Here is a 27,957-nt window from a genome sequence, read left to right on the forward strand (position 1 = left end):
TATACTGCATTTCCTTTTCTGTTCTGTTTCCCTCTGTGCTTCTTGGTTTACCAGTCTAAACGATCCAAGACTTGGCGTTTTACTCTAGGATCGACTGTATATGGTGGACAATCAGCTGTGAAGCAGCAGGAAGTCATTAATTCTTCCAGCTTACTGCACCTGCTTTTAACCCCCCCCCATAATAATGTTGTTGTAAATCAATGAACATGGTTTATAATAGCAATGATGCCCTTGAAATCTGTTCATACTGCCATCAGCGAGTGGTTTGCCAGAGCATTTGCTGCCCTTGGCTTCACCTTGGGCTATTAGCTGACAAATCGGTCATTAGCCAATGGTAATGACCAATTTTGTAGGGATGATTGCTTAAATATCGCCCACCTTGAAAAGAGAATTATTGCTCAACTGAGAAACGAACCCGTATTTTCAACTCAGTGGACCTAATGATCTTATCTTATTTCCCATCCTACGGTGCTGTGGGATCATAGACGTGAAGGGCTGCTTCCCTGCCTGCATTCAACGACTTGTCTTCAGAGGGTGGGGGAGGGGAATGTTCTCCATCTTTGTATTAATTCTTGAAGCATCAGTGGATGAAGACAGATGGTAATGAAACCAATGTAGCTGAAAGTGACTGAAATGATAATAGATTCTTTACGATGTCCAGAGATTCTGGACTCTTAGTCTCATCACACACGCACTTCAGTGCCAAAGTCTGCCATCTTAAGCTTAGTATTCCTGTCGCCGCCTTTGGGCTCACTAGAGCAGCAAAACCTAGCAGAGGTTTGCCCAGATGGCTCTTCCTCTCTTGCCAGGTTGGATGCAACAGTAGCCACTCACCGGCATTGCTACTAATATCATGGATCAAGAAGCACAAGGTGGCCAGTGACTTCCCACTAGTCTTAATTTGGTTTCATATGCACTTTTAATTCTGACATCTGTATGGATTGTAAGCTCTCTTGAAGGTCAAAGTTTTGGGGGGAAACGGTGGGACAGAAATAAATAATAATACGTGAAAATTAAAAATGGGATTCCAGAGCTTGACATAAATGTTGGGGTGTATGGGGTGCTAGGGTAGGGGTAGTACCTCTGGTGGGGGACACATCACACTCCTCCTGGGGTAGTTTGTCCACCTTTGGTCACCGTCCTGCACTCAGCTCTCACCTGTGGCTCCTAGAAACTGTCAGCATGCGACAGTGGCCAAACCCCAGGATCGGCTTTGACTGACTGGCGAAACCAGGTGAGGGTAGCTGATGGGTCTCAAACCCTTAGTGGGTTAGGGACTTGCCCTGCATGAGAAGGCAAGCTCTAGCAGATTGAGTGGGCAAGACCTAGGCAGCCCAGGATCTCCATACACTCTTCCCAGACTTGCACCCTGGGGAAGTCACTTCAATGCTGCTAACGCAGTGGGTTGACTTCATTCTTGGAGGTGCACTCCATTGTCTCCCGAGACAGACGGGTGCCAACAACATAAATGTCCTAGTAGCACAGGTTGTATATGTGTGTAAATAAACCATATATAATAAAAATAATAAAAATCCTTCCAGTAGCACCTTAGAGACCAACTAAGTTTGTTCTTGGTATGAGCTTTCCTGTGGTATCTGAAGAAGTGTGCATGCACACGAAAGCTCATACCAAGAACAAACTTAGTTGGTCTCTAAGGTGCTACTGGAAGGAATTTTTTATTTTATTTTGTTTTGACTATGGCAGACCAACATGACTACCTACCTGTAACCATATATAACAAAGATACCACAGTCTCCGCCATGCCTCTTTGTTGTAAAAGGAAACCCAGACCTGGAACCCATGGAATTTCACATCACTCAGAGATTGGGGTGGCATGTAACAATATGTTCTAAACTGAGACTGGAGTATTTCTCAAAAAGCTGCATGAGACCTATTAATTGTGGCTAATGTCATGTGTATTCAGCTTCAGAAGTCAGTGGTGGGAGCATAAATTTGTACATAGCTTACCCCCTCCCCCCCTCTCTCACACACAGAGACACAGACAGACAGACAGACAGACAGACAGACAGACAGACAGCACCCCCTCAGGAGATTCATACAGAGCTGCTCATCAAATGATCAGCCTGATAACTAGGAAAGGGCAGTTTGCTTCTCCCATCAGTGTACTGGGCTGGCTGGAGAGGTTTAAAAAAACAAACAAACAAAAAACAGTGTTATGTCTCTTTATATGTCTTCATTTTTGCCACTGCTGCCCAAATTGGTGGGGTCTGCAGGGGGATGATGAAAAAAAAAAATTGTTTGGTGGCTGGATCTATAGGAGAAAAAAATCCAAATAAATTATATTCTTTCCACACAAGACTGACATACAGCCAGTCTTGTCAGTCACTGGTCACCACCAGCAATGAGAAATTGCTCCCTAGGTGAGCAGGTGGTGACTCAGAGTTTGTGACTTACAGCACAGTCTCTAGGGTAAGGCATTTTTAAAAAACCCACTAGATGGACTCAATTGAGTGCTGATTGAATTCTAGTCATTTATGGAGCCAGTACTTTCACTAGATCTCTCATCCTTTGTGCTGTAGAGAAACTCTGCTGTTTGCATCCCTTTAGGCCACTGAAGACAGTTTAATATTGGCTTTAATTATTGCTGGACATTTTCTTAATTCCGTTGGTGTTTGGGCTATAAACCACACTGGGATTAATGAAATTAATGAAATACGTATATAGATTAAATAAACAGAAGATTGTCATCTATTGCTCTGTGAATGCAGTCTTAGGCTTTGGAAAGAACTCTTTTATCTTCTTTCATTTGCCTTTTCCTTGCCCTGAGGCCAAGTCACAGGAAAAGGTGTGAGGTAAACTCTAATTAGCTGTTGCATTTGTTGCAGAAGCTGCAGCTGCCCTCATAAGAGAAAATAGCCTGGAAACTGCTTGCATGCAGAGTTGAGGGCTAGGTTAAGACTGCTTACCCAGTAAATAAAAATGGGTAGTAGACTGTATTATTTTTTCCATGTCCTTGGGCAGAACTCCACATTGTGTATCTTGATGTGAAATCTGTACTCTACGACTCTTGTACTCATGGAGGATAAGGTCATCAGTGCTACTAGCCACAATGGCTATGCTGTGCCCAAATGGTTGGAGGCAGTGATGCTTCTAAATACAGTGGTACCTCAGGTTACAAACACCCCAGGTTACAAACACTTTGGGTTACAGACTCTGCTAACCCGGAGGTAGTACCTCGGGTTAAGAACTTTACCTCAGGATGAGAACAGAAATCGCACGCCAGTGGTGTGGCGGCAGCGGGAAGCCCCATTAGCTAAAGTGGTACCTCAGGTTAAGAACCGTTTCAGGTTAAGAACGGGCCTCCGGGGCGAATTAAGTTTGTAACCAGAGGTACCACTGTACCAGTTGCTGGAAGCCACACAAAGGGATCTGATTTTGTGCTCAGATCCCGCTTGAAGGTTTCCCATGGGTATCTGGGTTGCCATAGTGAGAACAGGAAGCTAGAATAGATGGGCCATGTTCTTACATTCTTATGATGTGCAGTGATTGCCTCAGGAGTTAGCTGAGTGGACAGGGAGGAGATGGGGATGAGATTCATCAGGAGGAATGCCTTCACTTGTTCCACCTCTTGGGGGGAATATAACATTACACCTCTATTGAGGTGGGATTAACCCCTGACCAAGTTTAGGATTCCAGCAAAGGCCTACTTCTTCCCCACCACATCCCATTTCCACCCACTTCCATCTAGCACTGGCAGCAGCCTGCTGCTGGCACAAGGCTATCTCCGCAGCAGCAAAATTTATTATCTGGTGTAGCTTTGCTCTAATGCCAACACTGGGAGAGTTTGGGAGGAACTCTGTCACACTCAAGCAGGGAAAACCTAAGTACACCATGGCTCTTTATTTCTTATCTCTGTAGCCAACTAGAAAGCTCCGTACTCAAGTGTATGATCATAGACTGAATGTGTAAGGCAGTCTAACAAGCTGCCCAGTGCCTTTCATGATTATATCACAAGTGGTTTCCATCAGCCGACACATCAAACACACACAAAGCATGCCACCAGAGCTGAAACAATGTTGTTGGCAACCACCAGATGGTTCAATTAAAAAAAAAATTTTTTTTTTGAAAGCAAAAGTTTTGCAAAAAAATATGGACCATTCTTTTAGGCTCCCTTGGCTAATCAACAAAGGAAAGCATGGCCTTGTTTTGTTTCTAGAATCAAACAACCACCGTCTTGTCTAACTTCCTGCTCCTTAGTGAGAAGAAAGATAAATGTAAAGCTAAGCAGCCTCTGTGTGAAAATTAGAAATGGACTTGGAGTTGTTACATCATCACAATGTTGTTACACTGGAGCAGCTTGTTGTTAATCCATTTAAACTCAACATATTCCATAGTGCTGTAGTATAATACATATCAAAAAGGATGCAGTCATGTCTGTTTTGATACTGCCATGTCTTGGTGCTACTTGGATAGTCTTACATTACATGGAATTAGTTCCACATTTCTTATTTTGCCATTAGCATATTAATGCACAAAGCTGATAAAACTAAAAGCCTAGATACTCAAGCACTTCTGGTTTCTTCATCACAGAGCCGTGCTTCTTAGCTTTATAAGGCTGCATGAATGGATCAGCACATATTATTTTTATATTATGTCCCCTGAACTATAGCTGATATACTCTCTCTGTTTCCTTGTTGATGGTGGAGGTGGTCTTAAATTGGTTAAAGTGGGTTTAACAATGAAGCACGGTATGTTGTGGTTTTGATTTCAATCACACCTTGTACCTAATAGTGCATCATTTGGGCGTAGGTGTGATTCATTTAACTGAAGCTGGGGGAACGAATTATCTCACTGAATTTCTCCAGGGGAAGGAAAAATTCCCCCAACAGATTATGGGTGGAGAGGGTGCCCCTTTCTGGCCTCCTTTTTCTCCCCCATCAAAGGTGGCAGGAGGGAGAGTGGGGAGTGGGGCTTCAGTGACAGGTAGCATTTTTTGTTTTGTTTGGCTCAAGCAGCAAAACGTCCTGGCCTGGCCCTGGAGCTAACCATTCTCTCTTACCTCTAGTCTCTGTGAAGGTTTTCCTTCTCAGCAGCAATTAGGCTGGTAAAAAGCTACCACACATGCTTTTTTTTTTTTAGGGGAGTTGGTGCTGGAGGGGAAAGGAAGGCATAAGGGATATCATGCACCCAGACATGTGAACTTTAGTTCCATCTAAACATCATGGACTGCTGCCATTGGAAGGTTGGACACTACTGGACTGAAAAAATCACCTGCTCCTTCAGATTCCTTCCACCATGATACCTATGACTTTCAGGTAGTATCTCTTGATCACTGTGGACAGACGAAACTCATTCATGCTAAATTTGCATTGTAGAGTTGTTGTTACTTATCATCCCTCACATGAATAAACTACCAACCCCACAACTACAGTATAGGCTCTGAATGAATTGCATCTTCCCTGTGCACCACAATGGAAATTCTAAAGGATGACCTGGATGTTTAGATGGAAACCAGATTACTGCCTGACATAGCTGACATGTATGTCAGCACTTTATATGGTGCATGCTAATGTGCAGGTGTGCTTGTAGTACTTGCAGCGTTGTAATGGTCACATTCTGCGTGACTGCTGAAACTCTTAATCAGTCCCTCCTGATGAAACATTAATGAACTTTGTAAATGCAGGAAGCAGTGGGAAATAAATGAATTTCAGCTGGGGTTTGAAGAGCTGTCAGTTCCTCTTGCTGCAATGTTTCAGAGGAACGTCCTTTCTGATAAAGCCTCTGAGAAACGTGGAGGAGTTTGGAAGAGGGGTTGGAAAAACAGGATGCCGAATGGCAGGCTTTACTAATGTTTAGCATCTGTAAAGAATTCAGCAACAGCACACAGTGCAAGTGAGGGGAGTGCTAGCAAACAAGGGAAAGTTGTTAATCTGAGAGTGATGGGTGAAAGGGGAGAAATTAGTCGTCCCCCCTACTTTTTTTTTCCAGCTGGAGGCCTGCTAGCATTTTACAGTAGTGCTACAGTGAACAGACTTGATTACAGCAATAATGAACAATGCTACTTTGTGCGGCTGTAGATTTTTTCATCCCAGAACCATAAAGGACTTCACAAACACCATGTAAGTTCTGGACAAGTCGGTAGGGATCTTTCTCAATGGGACATTTATACTCTTAGTAGCTGATATTAGTACAGTGGTACCTCGCTAGACGAATGCCTCGCTAGACGAAAAACTCGCTAGACGAAAGGCATTCGCTAACGAAAGGATGACTCACAAGACGAATTTCCCTATGGGCGCGACTCGCAAGACGAAAAATTCAATGCATTCCTATGGGAATTAAATTCCTATGCATTCCTATGCATTCCTATGGTCGTGCTTCGCAAGACGAATTTTTCGCAATACGAAACGACTCGCAGAACGAATTAATTTCGTCTTGCGAGGCACCACTGTATACAGATTAGTAAACAGAGGTATGGGGGGAATCATAGAACTATTTAACTGTCTTGATTTTTTTTTAAACTGTCTTGATTTTTAAAACAATTTGTAAAAATAAAAAAGTAGCACTACATTTAATGGAATCTTGAAAAAATTATAACTGATTGGTGACATTGGCAAAAGCTGGCATCTAGGTCACTTAACCTATTCAATGCGTCCATGTTCTTCTCTCATTGTGTATTGCCAAGTAATACCTTGTTTAATTTTACCAATCAAACTGCTGCATCCACTGAGATTTTCTGAGAAGTCCAGCTATCTCAAAGGTGTGTTTAGTTATACACCTTTGCTGGTTCTTTTTGGTTCAAAGACTCTGGAATTCCCACAGTAATAGGGTTGCCATACATCTCAAGCAGTTTCCGGCAAAATGTACTGGAAATATCCAGACGTATGGCAGCCCATGTTGGCAGTGCCGTTTTTGCTGCTTTCCCACAAAAATAGCTAAAAAATGGCTTTCTTTCTTTCTTTTTCTTTTGCAATTTTGCCAAAAAATGCAAGATCTTTGGACAAAATGAAACAAACAAACAACTAATCAACTTTGCCCCCCCCAAAGCTCAACAACTATATATTAGATTACTTACCACAAGTACAATGTTCACATGTACCACAGGTACAATGTTCATATTACCTGATTCAGGCATAATTATTTTTGTAGAGATAATTCATACATTCACTTTGAGTATCTCAGTGTTGACGCATCCAGAAATAAAAGACCAAGTGAAATATGCACATGTGTGAAGCAGGCTAAGTCTCCTTGGCAGTCGCTGCATATCACATATCACACCAAATCATAGTTTAGTCCAACGTGCATGACCTACAGCATGCCTCCGAATTATGTGCTTCTGCTCCCCACACCCCTGCCTGGCTAGGAAGAGGACTTCAGAAGCTTTTACTTTTGGTATTAACTGTAGTTTGTTGGGTTATCTGGTACAACAAAGTGTGGTTTAAGACTTAACTGTGTGGTCAGCTTCAGTGAACCATAGTTAGTGTTTACCACATTATGGCTCTGGATGACATGGCAAGGTTTGGCTAACTAAAAATGCTAGTCAAAGCTTCCAAAGTCCTCTTTCTGGCCATGCAGGGAAAGGAAACAGGAAGGGGGAAATGTCTGATTCCTAGACCCTCTGTGGCTTATGTACTCATGCTAAACTGTGGTTTACTGTTATGAACCCAGCCTGTGGCTCACTTTTAGGCTGCAACCCTATGTGTCCTGGAGTAAGGCCATTTAAAAAACAATGGTGTTTAATTCTGAGTAAATATGCATAGGCTTGCACTGTACTTCCTAGTGATAAATCTTGCACTTGTGGCTGGATTAGAGGGATCTATTTGTCTATCAAGAATTGCAGCAGTAATATAATTGGCCTTTATGTTACTGGTCCCCGAAACTCACTTCTGCCACCCTGTTGCCCTACCCACAATCCCTGCCAAAGCCATTAGTGGGTTGTGCAATGTGATTCCAAGATCATAGTTATTTATTTAGGCCAGATTTCTACTCTTCTCTGCGGTGATCGGAATCTTTGGAATTCCACAAAACTCTTCCTTAGGAAATTTAATCCATTCAGTAATCTGCTCAAACCTTTATTTCCAGGACATAAAACATGCATCCAGGAAGTTAAACATATTCTCAAAATCTTTGCTGAACTGGGATATAAAACATTGTTGGCTGCAATGGTAGGAATGTGAGAGTAATTTTGGAGTTTATTTATTTTATTTATCTCTCCTTGGATCATTATGGCCGGATCATTGCAACAGAAAGGCATTCAAAACATCCTGATCTCTAGCAAACGATATAACCCGAGCCTATAAAATTCAAGGACTATACAATTAAAGTAAGTAAACAGGCATGAAAAATACAGAATTTTCCAAAGCTAAAAACAAACATGGTCCTGATCCGATGAACAGCTGTACTGATGCAGTATATCGAAGGAAAAGGCAGGAAGCGTTTTATTTGCTCTGTCCGAAGGATTCAAAGTTTCCTGATTTCTTGGGTGGGCACAACCTTATAACATTAGCCAAACTAGACTAGATAATGTAGCGTACAGCTGTGGTCTTGTTTTTTTCTACCTAAGCAATGATACTCCTCAGAACGAACACAGTGGGTGGGCAGGAGAGGGTTATCTCTTCCTTCCGCAGGACATAGGAAGCTGTCTTATCCTAATCAAACATTGCTCCATCCAGCTTAGTATTAACTACACCTATTGGCAACAGCTGCTGTCCAAGGTTTCAAGCAACAGTCTCCCCCAGCCCTACCTGGAGATGTTGGGGATTGAACCCGAGACCTTCTGACTTCAAAACAGATGCTCTGCTGCTGAGCTACAGCTGTTCCCCAAAGCATGGTTGGAAAAACGCACATCCTAAACATGGCTAGGAGACTTTTCTCCTAAGGCTCCCTAGCTGTACAGGGAAGGGGTGTTGTTCCAATCATGCTGGGTAAGGAGAACCTCCCCTCTTCACTTCCTGTGCTCCCCATCAGGATTTGTCCTCCTCCACATGCTTGCAATTTAGGAAGAAAAGACAAGGTATATAGATGCATGTGTGCCTCTAGCCCCCAGTTGCCTCAGTAACAAATGGGATTGATATTCTCCTCTGTGTACCACCAGCCTGTCCTGGGAATATGCTTTAGCTATGACAGTGGGAAAGAAAGCTGCGTTTTTGGAAGGGACTGTCAGTGACACCTTGAGCTGAAGTAGACAAGGAAGACAAGTCCCATTGATTTCAATAGAAAATTCCAAGGAAATGTGCTTGGGATGACTGCCTAAAGCTACGTCTAATGATTTTTAAATTGGCCACCTTCAGTTAAATGCATTATAAGTTGTTACAAAGTGCTTCCTTGGTGATTGGAGAGGGAAGTGAATTTACACACCTCTGTTTTGCAAACCGGAGGGAGTTGTGGAAAAGGATTGAAGGACAGCTCCCCCTCCCCTGCCGCCTATGTGCTTGAAGAATTGGACTCACAGGGTAGAGAGGAAAAAATCAGGAAGAGAACTTGGGTCCTCTTTTGCAGCTTCCATTGGGTATCCATTGGGTATTATGCTCTTCAGTTATTTCAGAAGCTTCCTTAATATTATCCCTTTTTGGATTCAGTAACGGTTCAGTCCTCAGCAGGCATTCTTGGAATAAATGAATCTTCTTCTTATTCCTATTATTATTTATTAAATTTATATACCACCCCTTCATCCGTGGATCACAATATCTGAGGTTTACAATATAAAACCACAAAAATACATACCGTAGCAAGTAGGCTTAGGAATGCAGTGTTAATTTATTTCATTTTATTTAATCGTTAAATTTATATTCCTCCCTCCCAAAGGTGCCCAATTTTATGTGAATAAGATTGCAGTTAGAAACAAACATACTTAGAAGTGTTACAAACCTATAAAAACAATAAAACACAATAACACATCTGATGCAAGTTTAAGAACAGGAAACGTAAGTCAGGGAAGTGTGAAAAAACACGCCCTCTTTTTTTTATATGGTAGGGCAAACTGCTACTATGAATGCATGGGGAATCATGCTATACAGAATAAAAAGAAGAAGGGAAGAAGAAGAAGAAGAAGAAGAAGAAGAAGAAGAAGAAGAAGAAGAAGAAGAAGAAGAAATTTAGGATTTCTCACCCCAAAGGCTCGGAGAGCACAACCAATGAAAAAAGGGCATTAAGAAAAGATGAGTCTCTTCTCCTTTAAGGAGGCACATGACTTGATGTGATGAATCTGCTGATCTTTTAAGCTTCCCTTGGGTTGCCTGGGATTTATTTATTTATTTATTTAACCCCCACCCCCACCCCCTCACCCCCCTGCCTGCCTCTGGCTTTAATCTTGCTCACAATTAGGCAAGTTATGTCTCATGAATCAGATGCATATTTAACAGTGCACAGGACTCTAAGCATAGCAAATGCAATTTTGGTTACATTGCACTTTTGACAAATAGAAGTGTGTTTGGCTTTGCAACTACACAGAACTCACTATTTCCTCCAGGGTTCCATTTGTGATGGAACCAGTATTACCAGAACTGGGAAGGTCTCCATCCACATTTCGAGCTCTTCCAGAACAGAGGTCTTTCAATCTGGCATTTAAATAAATAAAATAAAAATAAAATAAAATAAAATAAAATACTCATTGCTTTTTCTGAAGCCATACTCTGAAATGGAATATTTGGACCCAGCACCGACATAGGAGAAATGCATGTGCAAATTAGGAATGCAGGGTGTCAGTTAGGATATGGTTGGGGATGAGGTGACTTGAGACATCTCCAGCTCTGTGAAGGGAAACAGCTTTATTATAGATTCCCACACTGTAAGTCAGCTCATCAAATGAATGGCAGACCTTTTCGTAATAAGCCGAATAATCACATCTGTTTCTCTAGCATGAGAAAACTTAGAAAGCTATTCAAATTCCTTAAATTTCCTTTGTTGGCACTGCATACTTACATTTTTATCAGCCTCCGTGCAAGAAAGATGTTTGCATGTAATGGACCCCACATCTGTAAATATATATGCAATTGCAAACACTATCTGTATTTGTTTAAATGCATCTGTGTGCAGAGGTATATAAAGATAATATGTGAGTCATAGAAGCCCTTTCCTGGTATTCAGTATCTACAAGAGTGGGGGCATCCTGTCACCCCCCCTCCCTCCTGCAGCAACATGTCCTGATCTTCTTTTTTGCAGCCCTTCATGAGTTGGAGGCTTCCCATAGGCATCTGGTTGGCTGCTCTGAAGAGGATGTTAAACTACACGGGCTTTTGGCCTGATCCAGCAGGCTCTTGTAGTCTTATGGAGGGTGAACTCCTGTAATTGTGGAAATTCCCTGGGCAGATTAGAACAGGGATTGTGCAATATTCTAAATCACACGGGGAGTCTCTCAATGAGCACAGGAGGCTCCCTGCTTCAGAAGATCACACTCCAGCATAAGCATTGAACACCTGAATAGGTCTGTTTTACCAGCCAAATCCTAATCACATTTATCAGGAAGTAAAGCCCTATTCATTTATTTTTTACTTCCATGTACAATTGCTTAGGATTGTAGCCATCCTGAGTAGTCTTATATAGTAAAACTGCCACTACATTTAGAATGCATATCTGCCTTCATCCTGGGATTGCAAACAGAGGATTCAGGTGAGGGTGCAGCAAAATTATTTAATTAATGTTGGTGGTACAGTACTAAGGGGATTAACCAGGTTATGGGAAAGTGCATTATCTGTTGAAGTGTTTACAGTTCCAAATAGTCCCGTTGCTCTTTCTTTCTTTCTTTCTTTCTTTCTTTCTTTCTTTCTTTCTTTCTTTCTTTCTTTCTTTCTTGTGATAAATAGATTAGGCACCAGAGGGCAGGCTTTCCTGTGCCTGAATCCCGTAGCCTGGATCCACAGCTATTGTTATGTTTATGCAAATAGCCTTTGACATAATAGCTTTGAAACAGTTGAAAATTGGATTGTGCCTTGAGGCCAAACATTCAGACCACCACCTTGGCTATATTCATCTGCCAGAGTAAATTGGGTTCAGTGTAGGCTCCACGTGCTGTATTTCAGAGCGAGATTACAGGGTGGCAATAACTTTTGTCCAGGAAAGACAAACGCAGGTTTCTGGCAGGAACAGTGGAAACACTTAGCCTCCCACCATCTGATGAGATATAGATTGCACAGAGAATTTCTTTAGACTTCCAAGGACAAATTTTCAAAGTGGGATCTCCATTTCTAGCTTTTGCCTGCATCTCAATCAAATTAAGGTTGAAACTCCTGAAATAAATACCTAGTAACGAATTGAAGCTATTCAAAGAGTGAATTTACTACCCAGCACAAATCCATATCTCTTTACCTGATAGTGCCAGTAGGATTGAAGGTGCTATTGAAGGGTTAACTGTTTGCCTTTCTAAAGTCTTGCCTTTTTTAAGGCTACAGATCTGTCTGCCACAAGACAAATTATGCAGCATATAAGTGGTAAGAGTAAGCCAATCATTAAATCTCACAGTCCATTCTGCCTGTCATCATGAAAAACTGAATGAAAGGAAAAGGAAGAGAAACAGCATCATCTAGGGCTGGAGTGGCCTGATGTGACTGCAAGGCCTCAAGAGAGATGTTTAATTTTGTTTTCATTCCAACCAGAGCTTTATGGCTCTTTTTGTTTTAGTACTCAGGAGTGGTCAATGACGTGGTGCCCTCCAAATGTTGCTGGTGTATTACTCCAATCGTCCCTTGCCATTGGTCATGCCAGCTGGGACTGATGGGAGCTGGAATCCAAGAATTGTTGTTGTTGTTGGCACCTGTCCATCTCAGGGGACAATGGAGGAGTGTGCCTTTGAGCGTGAAGTCAAACTGTTGGAAGGTTGCATTGCCTGCTATGGCTGTAGAAACCAATAGAGGAGAGGCATGTTTTGTTGCAGCTGGGGCAGATGTAGGCGTCTGGTTATGCTGCTGCAGATGCACCATGGCATTTCTTCTCTCTGTGCTCCTCCCAGCAGTCATTTCTCTTTTGGTCTCTGCTATGGATATGCAACCTGACTGCCTGTCTCTAGGCACTGCAGTTGTTTGCAAGAGATTTCCAAATGGCAGGGTTTATGTTGCCAGCCTTCATGCCACATTTGCAGACCTCTTTGTAATGCAGAGTTGGTCTACCAACAGACCTGGTGCCTGAGGCCAACACACAAGCCTGGTAGACCTCCATCTTGGTATTGGAAATTAGCGTCACATTCTCCCATACCCTTTTGGAGAGGTGAGCGACTATTGTAGCTGCCTTGCCAATACGCTTGTCCAGGTCAGCTTTGATGGACAGGCTGCTGGTTATGGTGGAACCCAGGTAGACAAAATTGTCTACCAACTCAAGCATGTGTTCATCAGTGCTGATGTGTGAGGTGCTGGCAAGGAGGTTGGCTACCCTTGGGTAAGTTGTTTTACTGACTGAAAGGCTGAATGTTACGAAGGTGGACCAGAAAAACATCTTGCTTGACAGCGGGTGTTTCATACAGAAATGCTCCAAAGATTGCAACATACAAAATTTAAAGATAAAGGTAAAGGGACCCCTGACCATTAGGTCCAGTCATGGACGACTGTGGGGTTGTGGCGCTCATCTCGCTTTACTGGCCGAGGGAGCCAGTGTACAGTTTCCAGGTCATGTGGCCAGCATGACTAAGCCGCTTCTGGCAAACCAGAGCAGTGCACGGAAACGCCGTTTACATTCCCGCCGGAGCGGTATCTATTTATCTACTTGCACTTTGACGTGCTTTCAAACTGCTAGTTTGGCAGGAGCAGGGACCGAGCAATGGGAGCTCACCCCGTTGTGGGGATTTGAACCTCCGACCTTCTGATTGGCAAGCCCTAGGCTCTGTGGTTTAACCCACAGTGCCACCCGCATCCCATACAAAATTTAGGGACCTCTTAATCATGATGCCATGTCTATTGTTAATTTGTAATAGAAGTAGGCCTGATCTAGAAGCCCTTAGCCATCACATAGATGCCTGGCGTGCTCTGGTCCATGGGGTCATGAAGAGTGGGTGTGGGAGAGAGTTTGGTTAATTGTGGTGTGGATAGTTAGCACTGAGGGAGAAGCACTTGACTTTCACTCAGATAAACTCTCTATTGTTTTATGCATACCAGGGCTGCTCCTTAAAAAAATAAATAAATGAAAATGGATTCCAGGAATAAGCCTTGTGGAAATCTGGTTTGTTTTTGACAGTCCTTTCCTCAGGCATATACTGTACTGGAATTTGATTCTGATTTCACATGCAGTGATATACTTCATTGATTACTGTTACCACCTCAGGTGAGCTGCATTGTTCCTGGGTCAGACAGAAACAATATGGTTGTTCCATCTGGTTACATAGGATGTTTTCTCCAGACGCTTAAAAACAACCTAAATCACAGTGGGCTGAAATAGGTATCCTGAATATTTATCGCATCTCACAGCTCCTTTGTATGTTACGCAGCAGCAAATACTATATATTCCATCCCATGTACAGAATCCAATCTCCTATATACCGTGTTTCTCATAAAATAAGACACCGTCTTATATTTTTTCCCCCCTCAACAAAACACAGTATGGCTTATTTTCAGGGGATGACTTATTTTAACCGCGTTGCATCGGTACGCTGCATAGCCACGCCTCTCCAGGCTGTTTTAATGGGAGGTGCCGCGTCACTATGGCTTATTTTCGGGGTATGGCTTATTTTCGGGGAACGGCTTATATTTCGCAAATGCATAGAAATCCTGCTATGGCTTATTTTATGGCCATGTCTTATTTTAGGAGAAACACGGTATCACATCCTCTATCCTTATATATTGTATCCACACTGCCTACAACTTCCTAAATATGTCACATGTACTCTCACAGTCAGTTCCAATTCCCTATATCAGTATGCATATCTATCCATCTGTCTGCCTGTCTGTATAATGATTCCCCAGCAGCTAACACAATTTTTTAAAATATTAAAACAACAATACAATAACAACACACAAAAACAACATAAAACAAGCGTAGCAAAAAAGCCAATAGCCAGATTATACATAGAATATTTAAGGCCTAATTCAGGAGTAGCTGATTTAGTGCCCTCCAGAAACTGCTGCACTTCATTTCCTATCAACCTTAGCCAGCAGGGCCAATGGTTAAGAATAATGGGAGTTGTAGTCCACCAACACCTGGTGGACTAGGAGGGCACTATGTTGATCTGGTCTCTGAGAGCTATCAGAGTTGGAGCCAGGAGAGTCTCTCTGGGGTGGCACAATTGAAGAGGCTCTATATCAACTGATCCCTGCCTCAGTGCCTCACATCTGAAAGTGGAGGTGGAATGGGACCTGCAGGCTAGCTTCTGAGGCCAACCTAAGTAGTCAGGTACGATGCTGGCAGGACTTAACATTTATAAAAATGTACATTATCTATAACATGGTCCTTATTTTTTTCCCTCAGCTCCAGATTCAAAACTGAAGCCTTTGATTTGGGATTGTTGGGTTTTGGGGTTGTTTATTTTTTTGGAAGGCTTTGTAAATGACAACTGTTTTTGTTCTCCCTACCCCTTTCACTTTCTTCTCCGTTTCTTTTACAATTAATTAGCTAATAATTTTGCTACTGATCTAGTCCTCATTTTAAAAAATAAAAAAGCCGAATCCCTGCCTTAGATCTGGTCAGAACAAAGGTGGGAGAATTTATGTCTTAATTTTAGTTCATTACGGCAGAGAGAGCATCTCCTCCCATCACTCTCGCGCTCCCCCCTCCTTCCTCCCTGCCATCCTTTGGAGTATCAGTTATCACCGTGCCCCTAAACTCTTCACACTCGGCAGCGGCACTGGAAGAGCCATCACTGCCCTTTATCTTCCGCTGCCTCATTAAGAGAAATGAACCTGAGTCTGAGAGAAATGACACAAGGGAAATAAAAATGTAATCCCTCGGTGCCACCTATAATGAATTGTTATGAAAACCATGAAAATATCTGTCTGCGGATATTGTTCTTTGATTTGAAGTCGGTGTTGTAAGCAGTAATTTTTGTCATTAAAGCTGTTAATCTGTTCGGTGCTCCTCATAAGTTTTTATGAAGAAAAACAGCCCTGCTGCCTACATGCTCATCGCAGGGAGCTCCTGAGCAACGCACCACGAAGCGGAGTGCATTTGAATAATTAGTTTTAATTATGGCTGAGGTCGCTGTCTGTTTCGCCTGCAAAGTTACAGCGCTTGTGGCGGCTTGTCCACAACAGCTCCATGTTGGGCTGATGGACCCACTTAGCTTGTCACAGTGTTATCCCCCCCCCTCACCACCTCTGACAAATGCCAGCTTTGTGGTGGGTACAGCATGACACAACTAAGAACCAAGGCAATTCTGACTGTTCCGGAAAGAGAAGGGGCCATATTTGAGAGGCAGGTCATATTCTCTGGTGGCTTCCTGACAGCTGCAGAGTTAAGAGGACACTGAAAGGAGAGCAAAGGGAGCAGGAAGGTCTCCCAAGAGAGCTGGCACATTCTCAAATATACCTAGAGCTTTCATGATCTTGCTGGCTTTAGGACACAAAAAGTATTTCTTCACGCAATACGGAAACAGTGTGAGGAACTCGCTATTATGACAGAGAACTGAAGCACCATCATACATGGAGACTGAGGCCTATCAGTCACCATCAACCATGCTAGGCCAATGTGCAAAGATTAGGAATTAACTGTAGGGACTGGATTAAATAGAAAGTGTTGTATGAACCTCACTGAGGCATCTGTGGTGCAGTTAAGTGATTGTAGACTCCGGACTCATTTTTTTAATATATTTTTTTAGGGGAAGGGCTCTATAGTTATGTCTGTCACTTTACACATAACACACCTAACTTTAGTTACTTCAGACTGTGGTAAGCCAGCCCTGCTGCATTCTGGGAGCCCTCCACATTTTGCTGCACCCAGGGCAGGACTCCCCTAATGAACCCCATCAGTGGACTTCTGCTTCCAGAACTGGGCTTTACCCATTTCTTCCCCTGTGTGCCCCCCCAAACTGGCCTGGGAGGGTATCAGGAGAACCCTCTCTTCCAAAACACCATGCAGGGGGAAGAGAGGAGAAGTTCCATCTGGCAAAGTGCAGTGTTTGTGCAAACGGAACATTTGTCCTAGTGTGATACTGAACTCCATGTAATTCCAACAAAACACACAATGTGCCCCATTATGTTGCTTCAAAAGATGCAACTTTTTTGGGGGGGGGGTGCTAGCAAAAAGATTGAATCAAATTTTGAGTAGGGGTGCCTTATGTTTTGAATTCATTATAGAGACTCTGAAGGGGCATCTTCCCCTCACCCCTTTTAATGGCAGGTTGAGGTCCAGCAGTGCAGATGTGAGAACTTCTCCCTGCATCATCATCATCATCATCATCATCATCATTTTCTAACTGCCCTTCATCCAAGGATTACAGGGCCATTTACAATGTAAAATTTGTGATTTTGTCATTCAATTTTATTTATTTCCCTATCTTCCACCTTTCCTCTGTCTTGGAACTCAAGGCAGTATAAATGTGGTTCTCATGCAGTTGCACATCCAGATGCTGACCAGATCTAGACCTGCCTAGCTTTGGTAAGGTGGTGGTTTCATGTGCCTTCAGACCAAGGCTGCGTACACACTATGCCTTTTAAAGCACATCCGAAGCACGTTCCACTCCTCCTCAAAGAATTCTGGGCACTGTAGTTTATCGCTCACAGAAATACAATTCCCAGCAACCCTTAACAAACTACAGTGCCCAGCATTCTTTGAGGCAGAAAATGAGCTTCCAGTGTTCTTTACAGGTGTGGGTGTGGGTGGGTGTACACAATCTGTATCTGGTCTGAAGCATCACTGAAGGAGAGTGGATCCAACCATGGGGGGGGGGGCGGGGGGCTGTAACATATACATTCATCTTGAATAGTAAATAAGTAAATAAATTTCTATTCCACTCTACATCCCAAAGGAGCCCAGGGTAGCAAACGACAAAGCAGCAAAACAACACGATTTAAAAATAAATCTCTGAATGAACAGAGATTATTGATATTTTACATGAACAGTGTTGGGCTTCAGCATAAATCCTTGTAAGAATGAGTGGCAGATACAATCGAAGAAACAGCGGGTGGATGCATAAGAGAGACGAGGCTACATTGACTTTTAACATTTTCTTTAGGAAAGTGGAATTCTATGTAGGGCAGATTTCTCTGTCCTTCTCCTGAGTCACCTGCATGCAAAACAGCAAGCATGTAAGCCCCCTGCCCCCCCCTGCTCTTCACATCCAGGAACATTGTTAAGTTATAGTGATTTTCTGAGTCGAGGACAAGATGATTGGTGAAAGAGAGGTTTTGAAGGCACCATTAACATGGTAGGCTGAGCCCGTTGACAATAAGTCAATGATTGTTTCTGACGTGACTCTTAAGAGTAGCAAAAGGACATCTGTAGGATGACTCATATTAATGGAAGAGGAGTATGTATGACTTGAGATTTAGGACAGATGTCAAGTTCAGGAAAGTGTAGTGTAAGGAAGATCATTTTTATCATCAGAGTAGCAGGAGACAACTTGTCAGATTGATGTTGACTCCCTTCTTTTTATTGTTTTGGCAGTTCTGTTGGCAAAGGAAGAAAGAGCAGAGGGAGAGGAGAGATACCAAGCGGCAACCTTGACCAAAATACTCTGTAGGTAAGGTGAATGACCTCCCATGAAATATGGCTAATCTGCGACCACAGCAGGGCAGAGGGAAAGGGATTGGGGGTGGGCGAGTGGGAGGAGAAAACTTTGACATCAAAAGGAAGTGTTAAGTGCAGGTATCATGGATTTCTAATGCTGCAGTTCTGTACACACTTACATGAGGGTAAGCCCCATTGAACACAATAAACATACATAGGATTGCAATTCAACACTTTCGTTTTGTTTGTTTGTGTTTTACTTGTTTTGGGGTGTGTTTTGCCTGCTTTAGGGAGAGGTTTCTGAGCATCGCCTGCTTTTCATCTGTGGAATGGATATCTTGTGATGCCCACAGCTGCCCCCTCATTCTGGAAGGTTGGGCACCCCGGTTTTAAACTTGCGAGTTTTGGCTGCTCCTTTATTCTCACTATTTATCTATATATGATATTCAAAAGCGATCTTTGGTGCTGTTTACTCTCATGGCTACTTGATATTTAGTTGCCTAGATTTGCTGCAAGTCGAAATCAATTTAAACTGTGTGTATTCCAATACAAAAGTTATTAACAGCAGGCTTAAAATAGCTACCATGTTAAGTTCAAAGTGCTGGTTCTGGTGTATTAAGCCCTATACAGCTTGGGACCTGAAATACCACCACACCCCTTAAATACCCCTGCTGCAGGTCTGTTCTTTACAGTGTATGTAGGTATTGGTAGTTAATGTTGCGGCACCTACCCTATGGAATTCCCTCCCACTGAGTATTAGGAAGGCACCGTCACTGTTCTCTTGCCTCCTCTTTCAACAAACCTTGGAGATCTTTCCTGATCTGCATCTGTGCTGGAATTGTTGTTAATACGTTTTTTTTTTTAAAAATTGTTTTACCACTTTTTTGCTGCCCTGGGCTCCTTTGGGAGGAGGATAATTTTTTAAATAAAATAAAATAAAAATCAGATATTTTCAGAGGTGGTAATTTAAAAAAATATTTTTTTCAGTGACGATTATGCTGTGTCATCATTCATGGTGGGACCGTTTTGTAGAATTGCCAGTCTAATTCACATTTCTGTAATTTCTGTAACATTTCTCCCCATCCTTGGGGATTTGGCCCCGGATTAGGGAAGGGATGGACCACATGATTTGCAGGCAGGAAAATCCCAGGTTCTATCCCTGGCATCTCCAGGAGGATTTGGGAAAGGCTCCTTCCTGGAGAACCACTGCAACTCACTGTTGACAATACTACACTAGAATAGGCAAACAAAGGAATCAGGACAGGTAGGATAACATGCAGATAGAAGTCCTTCCCCGTAGAGGTGCTTCTGCCACCTTCATTGTCCAGCTGTCCTCATATGCTGAAGGTATACCTCTCTGCCCTTTGACACTTGAGAGAGATATTTTCAGGACCTGCTCTGGCTGTGATTGTAATTTGTTTTAAACGCTATATTCTATATTGCTGTAACCTGCCCCAGAACCTTCTGGTGAAGAGAGCATAATAAATCTAATAATAATCAAACTAGTAATAAAATTATCATCCTGATGCTTCATGGAACATATACCACAAGTTTCCATGTTTCTCAAACAGAGGAGAACTTGCAGATTAGTTGAGAAGAACGTTATGGATAATGTAGCAAGTCAGCTAGGGCTACCCACCTTTCTACAGTGGTAGAATTTTTTTGGTGATTGGTTGGATCTCTATTGTGGAAAATCCCAGCACTTGTATCTTTTTTTTAAAATCTCAATCCAAGATTAAACCAGTCCAAAAATGTTAAGAGTTTCTCTTAAATGGCTTTTTTGGAAAGAGAAATATGGAAATAATCCATTACACTCAACCTCATCTCCAGCTGTTCAAATAGCAGAGGACCATAAACTGGATGAAGAGCCTGCAGATCTGACTGCTGACACTGTTGGGCTCAGAGAGACACGGCCCTCATTATGGCCTAGAAGTGTGAGAAGCTTCTGTGGAAGGGAACAAATCTTTTTTTTCTCTCTCAAGAGCTGCTGTTCTGGGGCTGCTTGATCTAATGCTTGGAAAACATTTGGTTTGTTATAACATGCTTCTAGCACAACAGAACGGAATCTCTTGGCGAGGAGTGGTTGGTTGTGGCAGCAGCTGGATCTGTCACCTGAGGCTGCTACCTGAGGCAACCACCTTACCTCATAGGCGAGCTGGCCCTGTATACTAGGGTAGAGTGTGAATTAAAATATGCATTACATGCACACTTTTACCCTAGTATATACATCATCACATCTTAGTGAAAAACTACAAAGATGCCTAATATTAGGGAAAACTGCTTGCAAAAATAATGCCTAGGAATAACGTGTGCATGAGGAGAAATTTCCATGAAAACCGATTAATTTTTTATGGGCACTTTTAAAAACAAGATTTTGCAAATTCATCTGGAAATGTGGAGATTGGAAAAATGAGAAGAAGAAAGAAACTGAAATTGGCAAATTTGCCCTTCTCTATTCCAAGCAACTAGCATTCAGAGGCATACTGCCTCCCACAGTGGAAGTGGAATGTAGGCATTATGACTAGTAGACTTTGATAGCCTTATTTTACCTTTCCCTTCCATCTTTACCTGTGTGCAGGATTGCAAGCAATAAAAAGAGCCTCCAGTTGCCAGGTTTATCTATGGAATTTCTGTAGTTCGAACTGCCAGCAGAGGTAGAATGTTGTCTCTCTGTAGGAGGAGCTGGAAGTGAATTGGAGCTGAACTCTGCTGAATCCAGAAGGATAGGACCCTTTCATGGGAGGATCCTCTCTTCTTCTCTGAGGTGAAACATAAAGGCAGGGCTGAGCTGTTTGTGCTGTGATTTGCTTCAGAACTCTCTGTGTTCAGTTCAGCCTTGAAACAGAAGCTATGGGATGAAACATATCTTCAGAACCCATTTGGTGTTACTGTGCAACTAAAAGGTCAGCTTGTGTCAGCAAACAGCACTGTTTGGTTCTTGAAGCAATGTCGTTCTCTCTTTGCCCTCTGTTGCTGTAGCTTCTGGACTCCTTTTTTTTTTAAGGATGTCTGCATTCAATGACACTATGTCTAGCTCTCATCAAAACAAGTCTAATGAAAAAGCAAACCCCGCAGTCCATCGTCCGGTTCACACGTCCTTTAGGATTTGCTAATATTGCAATGAGTCAAGCCATAACTCCAGTGCCTTAGTTGTAGTGTTTTATGGCTGTGCTGACCTGGTGATGTCACACAGGCATCGGAGATGAGGTGTGGGGTTAGCAGCATGCCATCTCCTAGGAAACGGCAAAGTTACATGGGAGATGGGAACGTATGGCCCGAAACCAGCAGCGGGGAGCTGGGAGGAGAAAGGAGCTGTGTAGGAGTTCTCAAGGCAGGATTTCAGTGGCCCATGGAGGAAATGTGGCTTATTAGTCTGCTTGCCAAACTTTTAACCTGACCTCCCCCTTTACCCCAAACCAAATATATCCACATTCTCTTTAACAGACAGGATGTAGTTGCCAGTAAGCTCTGACATTGCAGTGACCCACACTGTGCAGAAATATCAACAAATCAGCACAGGGGAAAGTCCATGGTGAGGCAGCAGAAAGTGACTATGTAAATTCCTTTCAACTAGGACCGCCACTTTTTCCATCTAGGGACTTCCTTGGATCCTGCAGTCTAATCAAAATAACCCTTTGATTACGGCTAAGTAATTCTTTAGATTACTGATCAAGAGATCAGTTATGTTAGCATTTTGATGATACTAGTGGAATTAAGATAACCTCATGTAAGAAAGTGTATCCAGCAGATTGTGACTACTGAACAGCATTCCTTTGGATATGTTTCTGTGCTGCTAGCTTTTCAAATTGGCTTTGAGGAAGCAGCTGATGTGACTTTTCTGGACAGAGATATTGTTAGGTAAATTATTTCATTTTACAGTATTTAGGGCAATCATTGGATGTCTTACTTGTGGCCACTAAATGCATTTCCAATTTTAGCTGTGGTCCCAAATTCACCTACTAGTGTTGTTGATGTACCTCTGAGTAAACACACCTGGCATCACACTGTTCATGTACAGCTACCAGAAGTCAGTCAGACTCTAAGTAGATCAGGTTTATGGGAGAAAAGTAGCTTGGGAGTGATGCCATCTTAACAGCAAAAGGTGTTGCCACCAAAGGGCTCTGTTGGGTTGAACATAGAGATGGAAGGAGGAACATGGAAAGCAGGGCTTGGATGCACCATAACGGAAAGAAAAGTTAATATCTGCCATTTATAGATATTAAACCTAAGCTAAATAGTGATCAGACCTTTTTGGCTTTATGGGTCAAAACTGTTCTCCTGTAGTGGAGCAATTACTGGTAAGTCAGGTTTTTTGACCAAATTGTGCATTTTGGGTTAAAAGCATCAAACTTGCCATGGACACCATCAGTTTATTTTTATACCACTTTTTGGCCAGGGCCCCCAAAGGAGTGAACAGATTAATACAAAAGAAAATACAATAAAGCAGCAGTAAATACAAATAAAAAGCACAATACAGCGAATCAATAAAAAACATAAAAGAGCAACAACCCAAGCACACCATGAATCACGCTTTATACATTCACGAGTTGCATTTGTGCTCTCACCACAAACACAGCTACCATCCAGAAACAACTGACAATACAATAGGCTTCTCCCTGCAAACAGCAAAATTCTTATACTTGCCCTCCAGGGCAGGGCTAGCTGACTCAGCCTTCTGGCTCCTCAACAGGTTGCAGATCTTCAGGTAAAGGAACAGGAGCAGGTCCAGTATAGGGTGGCCTAAAGTTGGTATTCACTTCCCACCCAGCAATAGTCCTATTACTGCTACCTATTACTGCTGAATGGCATGCAGTGATAATGCCTAAACATTTCCTGACATGGACCCACCCTCATGTCTATTTCTGTTTCAAAATAAATGAGTTTTAATTTTACACCGTTTACTTATAAACAAATATTCTCTGCATCAATAGAATGTTCCCACTGGTAGTGGTAGGTCCCAATTGAATTAGATAACAAATATAAAATGGATATACCCAGACAATAAATGCAAAACAAGAAAACAAACACAAAACATATTTCACAATGTTGTATGTGATGGGAATTAGTAAGAGGACATATTAATTATATTTAATCCTCTACAGACCCACACATGTGGGTTAGCAAATAAAAGAAAAACAGCTGGTGCTTGGTTTTTTTTTTAAATGTAGGGCTTGCACATAAAGGGCCCCAGTAGCAAATCTTAAATCCCATCATTAGGCAGATTAAATGAGGCACAGGAACAGGTTTTTAAACCTTATTTTAATACATTCCAGCTCCTTGAGGTAGCTGGCCTGCTTTACCCCACCTGCAGAGAAATAGATCACACACTGAAGTAAGTTTAAAATATACTTTACTTACAGTCATGCACTGCCCTTAGCAACGATAAATTGCAGGTAAAATATTCTTAGTTGAAAACTATAGTAAAGGCATGCTCAGACACATGTCTGTGGCACAGACATATGTTGAGGCATGTCTTCCTCCATCATGTGCAGCATGAGAGAGAGAGAGAGAAGTGACAGGAAACAAACCCTACTCCCCCCCCCTCTCAGCAGAAGAGGGGATATGACATTACTGAGCCTACCCTAGCAATCAGAACTCCGTGGTCCTTAATTCCTTCACATACTGTACTAACTAGCATAGTTAGGTTTGACTGTGTCTTCCACAGTAGGAACTCCTATAACATCACTTTTAAATAAACATTTCATAAAATTAAATATTCATATACAATTATTTAGTGTAGGTCAATCTCTGTGTGTGCTAAGTTTCATAGCGCATGATTTTTCGGCTGAACCAATCCACTATTGAACTCCATCTGAAAGACTATAGGCAGCTAGAGCAGATGCTAGAACCAGGATGTAGGTTGTTGGTGTGTGAGGTCACTGCTATCAACATGATATAACTGTTGTCAAGAATGATGGTGTATAAGATGCTTAAGATACAGCTGTCTCACCAATGAAGAACCTTTAGACTAACTAGGCATGAAAAGAAATAAGTACTTGCACAGGGAAGAGATGCAAAGGCAGTTTTAGTGACCTCCATTGGAGTTCCAGCTGCAGAATATGTGAAAATACACTTTGGACTGGAAAGAAAAAGGTTGTCCTAGAAGCTCTATGACAAGAGATGATAAATAACATGTTAAATATAGATCCAGGTAATTTGTTGCAGATAAAAGCCACACTTGCTTATTGAAGACATGTAAAGAAAAATGATGTTCTTTGTTGGGATTTTGGGGTCAGAGGAAATCTGGTACGGAGGGGGGGGGGGGAGGATCGCCCCACAAAATGTGGTTGGGAATATCTGTTAGAAATTATACAAATACAAAAGAGAACATACTGTGGTGATGGTAAAGAAGTCCCTAGTTGAAATCCTGAAGTCTTCAGCTATGAACCTTGTAAGTGGCATTTGCTGACCATTTGAAATATGGGAACAGTGACCTTTCTTACAGTGTTGTTCTAAGATTAGGTAAAGGTAAAGGGAGCTTTAGGTCCAGTCGCGGATGACTCTGGGGTTGCAGCGCTCATCTCGCTTTACTGGCCAAGAGAGCCAGCGTTTGTCCGCAGACAGCTTCCGGGTCTTGTGGCCAGCACGACTAAGCTGTTTCTGACGAACCAGAGCAGCGCACGGAAACGCTGTTTACCTTCCCGCTGGAGCGGTACTTATTTATCTATTTGCACTTTGATGTGCTTTCAAACTGCTAAGTTGGCAGGAGCAGGGAATGAGCAAAGGGAGCTCACCCTATAGTGGGGATCTGAACCACGATCTTTTGATGGGCAAGCCCTAGGCTCTGTGGTTTAGACCACAGCGCCACCCTATAGCCCTACTGAAGCATTCAGAAGAATGTGTGAGTGCTCACACAAGGGAGTGGGTGCCTTCATGTATGTCAGGTGCACCCACACCACTTCTGACCTTCCTAGAAGGTCTGAAGGGGGCTTGTTTAGCAGAATAAGAACAACAACAATATTTTTTTAATTTATATCCTGCCCATATGTTGCCCTAGCCACATAAAGGATACCATGACCTTGTTTGAATGTAATGTTAAACCATTGTTGGGGCTTGTGGAGATTGAAGGCATTTGTCTCTCTTTTAAAATTGCTCTGTGGCTTGTTGTTACCTTGAACTGAGACAAACTGTGGTTTGTTTTAACCATGGTTTGTCTGAACAAGCCAACTTTGAACAATGGTTTATATCAGGGTAGCTAATCCTCAGTTTGGGAGCCTGATCCACACACACTTACCACAGTATTTTTTTCTGTCCCCATATGAAGCAACTTATTTTGGTGAGAGTAGTAAAAATTAAAACAAATAAAGTAGATGTAGCACTAGGGTGTGTGGAGCCCAATGCCTTTATGGAGATGGAAAATAGCCCCCCAGTCATCGGTTTGAACATCTGATGAGCGGAGAGGGGGCAACAACCCGACTCCTCAGCTGACCTGCATGGGTAAACTGAGGACTTCTGGGCAAAAGAAGGAGTAGCAATCCATGGTTTATGTTCTTGACTTGTTAGATACAAATGTAAGTGACTGAAGCTGTGCTGGTGGAGGAGAGGGAAGGAGGAAGCATTTGAGAACTGAGGCATGCAGAGTTTTGTTCCCATAGCACTAAATGATGGGTTGAATAGTGGTCTTGTTGGGTCACTACAACAGAGTTGAAAATTGCATCCCACAATGCTTGTCAGTGTGCATTATGTGTAAAGAGTGCTAAACTTTCTTGTCCAACCTAGAGAATGCTAGAGATGCCCAAGTCCGCAGTGGGATTTAAGCACATAATTAAAGAGTTTTATTCCCTACAGAATTGCACATTTTGTGATTAGTCTACAATCTGTCTGAAGTGCCTGGAAATATTTGCAGTGATAACCAAATTCACTTTCCTTATTGCTGCATAATAGGTACCTTTTATACTCTGCCTGATTAAACACCAGCCCTTTAGCAAATTGAGTACTGTGTCAACTACTTATTTATCTGGCACTTTTTCTAATAAGCTGTAGATCTTTAGTACGTTTAACCTCACTACAGCCCTGTGAGGCAGACAGCTACTATTTACACAGCAGGAAGGAAGGCTCCACAGTGAATCTATTGCCCCGTTCACACCTGAGGCAGTGCCACAGGCTGTTGGGCTTGGCACCACTCATGCAGAGGTGCTATTAGTGAGAACTGGCCCCACTGTGAAGGGTGGACAGGACATGTGATATATTTAATAATAACAGCTATCTTTCGGGCCACCGTGCTCTTGTAAAATTCTTACAAATGGCACCTCAATTTATTTATTTGAAAGCATTTTAATCCCACCCTTCTTCCCCGCCACCCCCAAGCTTCTGCAGTGGCAGACATATACTAGCTCTTAGTTACACAGATATTGTAATGAGCCAGCTGGAATTGAGCAATTTGGAAAGGGAGGAGCCAAATGTTGCTAGTGTTTCAGCAGAACTGATGAAAAGTTTCTGCAGTCTCTTTTCCTCTCCCATAGCTTGATGGAATGGCTGTGGCAGATGGTGGCTGAGAGAGGAGGAGCCTGATAGAGCTGGGCTTTGGTAGAGTTGATGGAGAGGCCTTGCTGTGACTGTGAACCCTGCAAACACTTCCATGAGTTTCTGTGGCAGGCACCATAAATGTGAACTCAGCTTGTGGCAGAAGCGGAAAGGGAATTGAGCTTAGCCAAAATCCAAACACCTCGCACTAAGTTTTTTTTTCATTTAAAGCCTTGTTTAGATTTTTGTGCATTGTGAATTGCCCACAAATGTTCACTGCAGAGCTCACCAGCAGCCACAGTCTACCTTGCATCAACTCTATTTGCAGGGTCTTAAGTAAAATAAATAAATAAACAGATTGTTGTTGTTGTTCAGTCGTTCAGTCGTGTCTGACTCTTCGTGACCCCATGGACCAGAGCACGCCAGGCACGTCTATCCTTCACTGCCTCTCACAGTGGACAGATGGACAGGTCATAGTGGAGAGTTTGGACCAAACGTGATCCACCTGGAGAAGGAACTGGCAAGCCACTCCAGTATCCCTGCCAAGAAAACTCCATGGACAAAGACAACCCCCTTCATGGATCACTGCCTTGTCGTGGCGAAGGGGCTTGAATTACTCAGGGAAGCTATGGACAGGTCAAGATAAACAGATTAGTATGGAAGAAATGTTCCAACCAGCAATGAGTACAGTATATGCAAGTAACATTGCAGCACTTCATGTGGATGCTGTTTTAAGGTAGCAACGTAAGATAGGGCCAAGAAAAAAATGTAAAGCATTTAGAGACTGCTTAACATTTAAACATCTGAGAGCAGTGTATAAAAAATAAGCAATATCATTAAAACAAAAATATAGCCTGAAACCAATAACGCTGCAGAAGAAAAAGCATCTAAAAGTATATAAAAACAAATAAAGAACAGGGATTTGGGGGATTCAGACACATAAAATGGGGTTCAATC

General features: G+C 42.5%; 1 long non-coding RNA gene across 1 annotated transcript in view; it reads left to right on the forward strand.

Moving 5' to 3' along the window:
- The first annotated feature begins 18,481 nt into the window (after positions 1-18,481).
- Positions 18,482-27,957, forward strand: part of LOC117042926 — a 136,979-nt gene continuing 127,503 nt past the window's right edge. The window contains exon 1 of the long non-coding RNA XR_004426115.1: positions 18,482-18,550. This is a non-coding gene — a long non-coding RNA (uncharacterized LOC117042926). The remainder of the gene's footprint in view (positions 18,551-27,957) is intronic.

The sequence above is a fragment of the Lacerta agilis genome, chromosome 2 (assembly GCF_009819535.1).
Source record: "Lacerta agilis isolate rLacAgi1 chromosome 2, rLacAgi1.pri, whole genome shotgun sequence".
In the NCBI taxonomy this organism is placed as follows: domain Eukaryota; kingdom Metazoa; phylum Chordata; class Lepidosauria; order Squamata; family Lacertidae; genus Lacerta; species Lacerta agilis.